An 8,647-nucleotide genomic window follows, 5' to 3' on the forward strand; every position below is an offset into this window, starting at 1 on the left:
TTCTTTGCTGATTCCTAGTGGTTTCAATTTTTTCCCCCAAGGACATTTTTTCCATTCTTCACTATAGTTTATTTGTCTCCAGATAATTGGGAATTGCATATAATCTACATCAACACATATCCATTACAAGCTACAAACATGTTGACATGACCGACATTGTCAACAACTAAGACATGACAATCAATAAGAATGACTACTTCTATAAAATCAAAGAAGTTTTGGGTTCAGTTAACAACATCACCTGGCTGTACAAAATTTCCTTTCCCCAAATCATTGTGGATTTCAGGACAGCCAGCCTGAATGCAGTTAGAACAAGTACGGTGTCATTGAGTTCCCATTGGATCATTTTATGTTAATGTTGCCTGGAAGAAATAGTAGCTCCTGAAAGCTCCTGATAATAAGTTAATGCAACCTCATTGTTGTTGGTTCTGACTCATGACTCATAGCGACCTTGTATAGGATTTCCAAGGAGCGGCTTGATGAGCTTGAACTGCTAACCTTGTGGTCCAAACCGACTTTTCAGTCCAGTACATTAACCTGCAGCACCACACCAGGACTCCTAGATTTCTTTCATGTGAAGCAACTAAAGAATCATGCAAAATACATGAAACGAAGGTTCTCAAGTCATTTGACAATCAGGCAACAAGGCAGACAAGGGAAATTTACCAGGTAGGGCCTTTGAATGCCCCAGCTTCCTGCCTGGTGCGGGGAAGGGGGATCAGGTTGCATCCAGGGACTGCCCTGAGTAAAACAGATGAGCAGGGAGTCCAGGGAAATCAAAGCTGCTAAATCCTCAGGGCAGAGTCCTCTGAGTGGATTCAAACCTCCAACCTTTCAACTAGCACTTGTGAGTGCATTAACCATTTGTTTCACACAGGAATTCACTTGGTGAATAAAAGTCAGGTAATGATTGATAAAACTCCCTTTCGTACAGGCTGCTAAGAATCTTCAAAACAAACAAAATCCACGTGCCAGGCATTTTATTCACTGGTCTAACTCCAGGCTTAATCTTATTTTAGCTGTCCCGACTTCCCGTAAATCCCAATTTCCTGTCTTAAAAAAAGAAATACAACAAAACAATGGATAATATACTTTTGAAAAATACATTTTAGAATAAGCTATAATAAACAAATAGTATGGGGATAAGTAAAAAAACATTTTGTCACTGGGAGTCCAGTTCATACATACACAATTGATCCTAAATAAAATGCGTCTACATGTCTGTGAGCAGTAGATGGCTGCCGACAAGTTCTCTCAGTAATACAATAGTCTTACTCTTGTTTGGACCTTTTTTTTTTTTTAAGACATCCTATCAAAACAGTGGCTTCCAAAGAGATATGCTGGGCCAGTTAAACTCAAAGCCGAGAAGTCAACTTGAAAGTTGATGGTAACTGGTTTTTAGGATTCTCAAGGGGGTAATCTTGATAGATTTTCTTAAAGGACACAGGACAATCAGGCTTATTAGGAAGAGATTTTAAGAAAATTGACAACTGCATTGGTGAAAAAAAGGCCAGAAAAGTTGGTTGAAGACATTGTTTTCCATCACGACAACAAACCTTCTCATTCTTCAGGGTAGCAAGGGCTGTTCTAGTAGAAATTCACTGGGAAACCTTACTACATGTACCCTACTGCCCTGATCTTGCTCCCTAAACTAAAAAACCATTGAAAAGGAGTACACTTTGAGTCTTTCAAGCATACCCAACTGCCATTTTGATGTGGTACAAATTGAAGCACGCACAATTCTTTGGGGGAAGGGTTAGAGACATGGGAACACCACTTTCAGAAGTGTATGGACCTAAATGGAGGTTATGTCAATAAACAATAGCTTCACATTTTGATATTATTGTTAATAAAGGGGTCTATAATTTTGTAGTGATATTTTTTGCCTTCTTGTTAAATGACTCGTTATGGAAAGACAAATCTAGAGATGCAAGGGCATCTGGGAGTATTGGTGTTGTGCTGTGTGTTAATGTGCTGGACTGCAAAGTTGATTTGAACTCAAGGTCAGTAATTCAAGCTCACCAGCTGCTTCTCGGAAACCCTATACAGGGTCGCCATGGGTCGGAAGCGACTTGAAGGCACTTAACAACAACAATGAATTAAAAGAATGTGGATATTGGGAAATCCAAGAGGTTTACGATAGCCGATAGCTGCCATAGATTTTTGCCCAGCATCCATGCCCTCTTCTCATTATACTTTTGGCAATTCTTTGATACATTATGTGTATATAGTCTTATTGTTATTATGTGCTGTCACATCAGCTCTGATAACATAGCAACCCCGTAGAGGTTTTCTGAGGATCAGGTAGTAGGTTTGAACCACCCACCTTGCAGTTAGCAATCCAGTGCTATTTTCGTGTGTTGTTTTTTTCACTATGGAAACTAAGATAATTTGTTTCTCAGGTTCCCTTGGCTCCTGTCATTTCCAAGCCTCGTTTTCTAGCTTTCCTTCAATTCTGTGAGCTCTTAGGGTCTTTAAATAAATTTCACTTTTAGTTTGTTAGCGTCAGGATCTATTGCCTAGAAAATAAGAACCTTAACTGATCCATGCAGACACTGTGTTAGGTGCCTTGTATTAACTGTCTCTTCAATTCTCACAGCCATCTGTCAAGCTCCTGGGAAGGCAGGCATGTAAAGGCTAATTGTTAGTAAACAAGAACTGCAGACTCCATTTGTTGTGGCAAATTGGGAATTTCAAACAGGGAGTGCAAGTGCCACAAATCTGAAAGGAATCTGTGTTGAATCTCACTGGCCAGAGAGAGAGGGAGACGCAGCAGTTGGCAGGCTTTTTGTCTGCAATCTCTGCTTAGCGCCAGGGGAGGCAGGAAGAGAAGAGGAAGAGCTCAATTCATTATTGTAAATAAAGCTGGTGAGCTCTTCCCTAAGAGTTCACTGAGGTGGCTAATGTTGGTCAAAGATGTTTGAAAACTAGCTTCCGACTTTCAGGTTACTGGTTTTGGTGGTGGTGCTGTTTTTTTGCACAGATTATTTTAAATTATGGGAGGAGATAAATCTAGTATGTTTTAATTATCAATATTCCTTAACCTATGCAGTAATTCATATAGAAACTTCTATTTGATTTTTTATCATTTCCTGCATCACAAGAAATGATGGCAAAGATTGTCACTAACTCTGGAGGTTTAAGGTAGCCGATATTAAAACAGAGGCTCCGTGGCAAACATACAATTCACTTAGGTGCTCTCAGAAGTACCTCAGAGGGGTCACTGTCTAGAGAAGAGGAAAGTGAGACCCAAGTAACTGGATGCATGGAAGGGTGTGGCAAACAGTCTCCAACGTTACCTGCGAACTGAGTCTCAAAGGCAGGAACACAAAATTGCAAGTGTGGCTTGCAGTGGAGAGGCCTCTGCCAGAAACCACCTCCTCTGTGGCATGTTTCCGGGCCAGTGGCAGCAGATTTATTTAATGATAGTTAATAATTCTCTCCAGCAACATCAGGCAGGACAACTGAAGCTGCAGTAACACAAAGTATCCATTAAGTGTGGAGGGCACCGCACTGCCTTTATTGGTTTTTGTCACTGACCATATTGAGAGAATGTCTAACAATTACATTTACAAAGAAGAAAAACACATAAGTCAAGAAGTATTGCTGTAAAACCATAGATACCCTTATTAAACAAAAATTTCAAAACGTGAAGCTGTTGTTTCTGGACATATCCTCACCTATGTCTGTATACTTTCGAAGGTGGTGTTCCCATCTCTCAGCCTTCCCTGAAGGATTCTGTGATCGTCCATTTATACCACGTCAAACCAGCAGTTTTGGCATACTTGAGGGACTCAAAGTTATGTTCCTTTTCAACGTTTTTGGAGTTTGAGGAACAAAAAGAGGTGTGAAGGGGCGGGTGAGTTCAGGGCTGTAGGGCGGTTGGAGCAGGTTTCCCGGTGCTACCCCGACGAATGAGAAAGTGAGTTGTCGTGATGGAAAACGGTCTTCAGCCAACTTTTCTGGCCTTTTTCTCGCTAATGCAGTTGTCAATTTTCTTAAAACTTCATAATAAGCCTCTGATTGTCTTGTGTCCTTTGAGAAAATCTATCAAGATTACTCCCTTGGAAATTCCCCAAAACGCCGCCATAGCCCTCTGACCTGACCGGTCTTGAATTTAACTGGTCCAACAGATCCTTTTGAAAGCTGTTTTAACTGGTTCATTTTTTTGAAGGCATCCTATTAAGAGTAAGGTAAGTATATTACTGAGAAGACTTGTTTGTAGCTGTCCACTAATCAAAGAGACATGTGTAAAGACATTTGTTTGGAACAGACTTGGACATGTATAAACTAGAACCTTTTGACTTACCCTTGTACATATTGCTTTTACCCTCTGTTCTGGTCACAACTGGTATAAGTTGCTACTTTAAAATGGAAGGTAGCCAAGCACCTTAGCTTGAGGGAAATTTTTTTTGATAAAACTGTTACAAAGTTTGTCTAAATTACCATATTCAAAATGAATCAACTTGTGCAATAACTTAGAAATAACTCAAAATTAAGCACATATTAATTTTTAAAAGTCACATAGGAAAAAAACCCAAACTGATTGGAAGTTCTGCTTTACAGTTTTTATAAATTATAGAAATAGATGTTTTCCTTTCTGAAAAAACTTGAAAAATGTGGACCAGTTATCAAATATTTGAATGCCTTCCACTCTAATTCCAGCTTGTGAATGTGAACGCTTTGGTTTGGAGGGTGGTGGGGGTACGGGCAGCAGCAGCAGCAACACTTAAGAGTAAACAAGCCTCAGACAGCATTTCGTGTGGCTCCAGCCTCACTTCCACCAAGCACTCGTCTCAAAATGCAGTTCGATAAGACCACGTCACCTGGCATGTGCTGGCCAGATGCGAGCCAGGCAGCTCAGCAGTGCTCAGCTGTAGCTGTGAAGCATTTTCTCTAACTGCTGATCCACCAGTCGGCCAGACCACTGCCAAGTCTCCAGAACACTCCACTTGTTGAGGCAGGATTTTTCTGACTGGTTGTCAAAATTATTTAAAGACTACTAGGTTTGGAATAGCCCCAGGTAACACAAATGGCTAAGCACTAGACTACTAGTCATCGTTGGTAGTTGGAATCGACCCACAAGCACCTTGGGAGACAGGCCAGGAAATCTTTTTCCAAAAGGTGACACTCTTGAAAACCCTCTGACACAAGAGTCTCCATGAGTTAGAATCAGAGCTTCAAGCTGGTTCACTCTGTTGGAGGCCCTGCTGAGAATTTGTCTTTCCACCCTGATTGAGAAGGAGCCCTGGTAGTTTGGTGGATTATGAGCTGGGCTGCTAACCTCAAGGTCAACAGTTTGAACCTACCAGTTGCTCTGGGTGGAAGATGAACCTTTTTGCTGCCATAAAGATTACAGCCTCAGCAACCCTACATAGGGTCGCTATGAGTTAGAACTGATTCAGTGGCACACAAGTACCACCACTGCCCTCAGTGAACCTGGAGTGGAAAAGCAAGGTGCTCAACAGGAGGGCCAACCAAAGTGAATGGGTTTGAAGCCTTGGTCAGAATTGACTGGAAGGAAGGCAACTAACAACAGGTTTGGGGCAGCACTGGACAGGGTGGTGTCTGAGAACATGTCACCACAATTGCCCTCCATGAGTTATTAAAGTGCTGCTGGATTTGAGAGGAAAGCAGTCTATGCCTCATCAGCGTGTTTCCAAACTTAGTGCCAACTCTTTTCAAGAAGCAAAGGACTTAAAAACCAGGTTTTACTTATCCAAACTTGGGAAGGCAAACCACCCCACTGGTCTCTGTCACCTTCCCTGTGCTCACAATGATTCCTCTGCTTTGAAAACTTCCTACACTTTGCTCTATCTGTGAAAATCTGGCTTCCCTACCAGAGCCAAAGCCAAGTACCATTCTTTGTCAAGAGAAGCAAAACACTGACCTCTTCCAAAGAATTGAGTGCTTGCAACATGAGGTCACTGTATGTAGTCCCCGCCTCTCTGCTACCATGCATTCATCTTAGAGTGCATAGTTCAAATAAGATCATGTCTCCTGGCACATAGATAACACCAACCTCATTAATACACATGCATACCTTCCTACTCAGTTATTACTTACTGGGGCCTGTGGTAGTTCTTAGGGTAGTCATTGTTCACAAATGTTCCAGTTTATTTTAGGCCCCCTTGAAGATAGGTGTGACTTGCTTCATCCAAAGAAACAATTCAGGTAGAGGCAAACAGCTAGAGTAGATGCTTCTATAACCCATGGGTTAAATTAGGGTCATGTGGCTGCAACAGAATAAGTAGCAACAGGTGTAGGAGAGGGCAAACAGGCGTAGAAGGGGGCAAGTTTGAGAGGCCATAGGAACCAACCAGATCATGTAGGTCACTTATAACATAGAAATTTTGAACAGAGACATGATCTGAAAGCAGCACAGGATTTTCAATGTGGCAGGGGTGAGGGTAACTTTCATTGTAACCTTCCAGTTTAATCTTCACTGCCTAAGATTTTTTTTAAGTTCCCAGATCCCTTTATCTTCCTGGTATATCGATTACCACTGCTCCAGAGAAGCCAGGGACTAATAATAGAAGTGAAATCTATAATCCTTATCACAGACCTCATTTTAATTGTTTTCCTAATCAAACCTACAAGTGATGGTTGACAAATGGAGTTATATCATCTCTCCTTCCCCTACTGCGGTGCTCTGAACTTTGTCATACTGTTTATATGTAAAGACATAACAGAGGGAGAAAGACTTGGTAAATACCAACCGTAATGTACCACTGACTGCCACAAAATACGAGGGTTTATGGGGTTAAAACAGATAAATTCCAGTTTGAATGAAAAAACAGAATTTTAAAGAAACTTTTAAAAAACCTTATCTTGTTTTACAATAAAAAATTTTTCATTTTTAATATTCATCCCCTATTCTTTACCTACACTTTTCCTCTTATTTCCTTGCCAGATAGAAAAACTGACTTTATTAAATGACTTACAATATCTACAAACATCAGATTGTAAAATGAGAAATTATAATTCTTTTCACAGAAAGTATTCAAATTTTTGTGACAAAACAATTTTAACAAACGTGTTTGACTTTCAGTCCAAGAAATGAAAGCACAGTTCCCAATCATTTTAGAGAACGAACTATGTTGTCTTCATAAATTGCTACTGCATTCTTCCCAGTTTCAAATTGTGGAACCTCGCCCTTCAGGAAATGTTCTTCTCAGAACCCAGTCTCATGGGATGGAGTATGTACCGACACAGCAGTCCCATCAAGATGCCCAATCCGTCTGGTTGTGAAGCAGGCAAACCTCTCTGAAGGTCAAGGTGAACTAGTACCACCACTGAGCAGCACTGTGGAGTTAACCTTGAACAAGGTTTTATACACACTTATCTGACATGCGGCCATACTGCCATTAAACAGCCCGGCCCACGTAACACTTAGGATGTCTATCAATACAGAATACATCAACTTCCAACTTTTCTCAAGAATGTAGATGCACATAACACTTACAATGTCTATCAATACAGAATACAACTTCCAAATTTTCTAAAGACTGTAGAGATGGTGAATCTATATATTTAAAAGAACTCCCCCCCACCCACCAAACTCTTGACTTGAGCAGGCAGACTTGATATAAAAATATAAAAGCAAAATTCTCTTAAGATATAGGTAGTTTCAATATGCTTATTAAAGGCAAAAACTTGTTTTTATTTTAAGTATTATTACAGCAAGGTGGTGCTGTGGGATAAAGTACTGAACTATAAGGTTGGTTTGAACTAAAAGGGAGGCAGTCTAAAGTCACTAGCCACTCCCTGGAAACCCTACACAAGGTTGCTATGAATCAGAACCAATTGATGGCACTTAACAATTATAGCAAGGTGTCTGCCTATTGAAATATATCCCAAACAGGTGGACAGATAGAAAAATTAACAAGATTTTTTTAAAAAGGCTCTTACAATATGCCGTAATTACTTACCATCATTAGAGAATTTTAGATATTTTGTTTGTTAGGAGTATCCTGGAAGCTTGCAGTTGAAACAGTTAAAAATTCAACAGCTAAAACGATCATGAAGAACTCGGATCTTATGATACACAATGACTGTTTTCTTCATTAAATAGAATCAAACATACATTCATCCCTGAAATTTCAGTTTGCTAATTAATGCAAGGTACACCGATTACCTACCCCTCTGACCCACAGTAGCCACAATCGCTTCTAGCAAATGCTTTCAGGTTTAAGTATCAGATAAATTTAATCTACTGTACTAAGATAAACACACATAGCAAAATATAGTACAAGACAGATTTTCAGAAAGGGTACAACATGACTACAGCCTAAGTTAATTTCATTGTCACCTAGAATAAAGTTAGACTTTGCATCCATCCACTTTTAACAAGAACTGCATTTCAAAGAACAGTTATTTTTCAGATTTCCTCATAGTCACAGACTGAGCTAGATCCATACATCTCTACCCTAGTAAATATTAGAAACTCTTGACTCAACTCAGTTATGTAATTTGAGATAAATCCTTAAAAACATTTCCCTAATCTGATCTTTATAATAAACCTGCCTTGATCACTTCAAAGTCAGTATTCTTTTCTTTCCTGGTCACTGCTGGATATAACAGTTCACACTGTTGTTAAGTGCCACTGAGTCAGTTCCAACCCAAAGCAACCCTGTATAGGGTTTCT

Source organism: Chrysochloris asiatica, unplaced genomic scaffold (assembly GCF_000296735.1).
Source record: "Chrysochloris asiatica unplaced genomic scaffold, ChrAsi1.0 scaffold00067, whole genome shotgun sequence".
NCBI lineage: Eukaryota > Metazoa > Chordata > Mammalia > Afrosoricida > Chrysochloridae > Chrysochloris > Chrysochloris asiatica.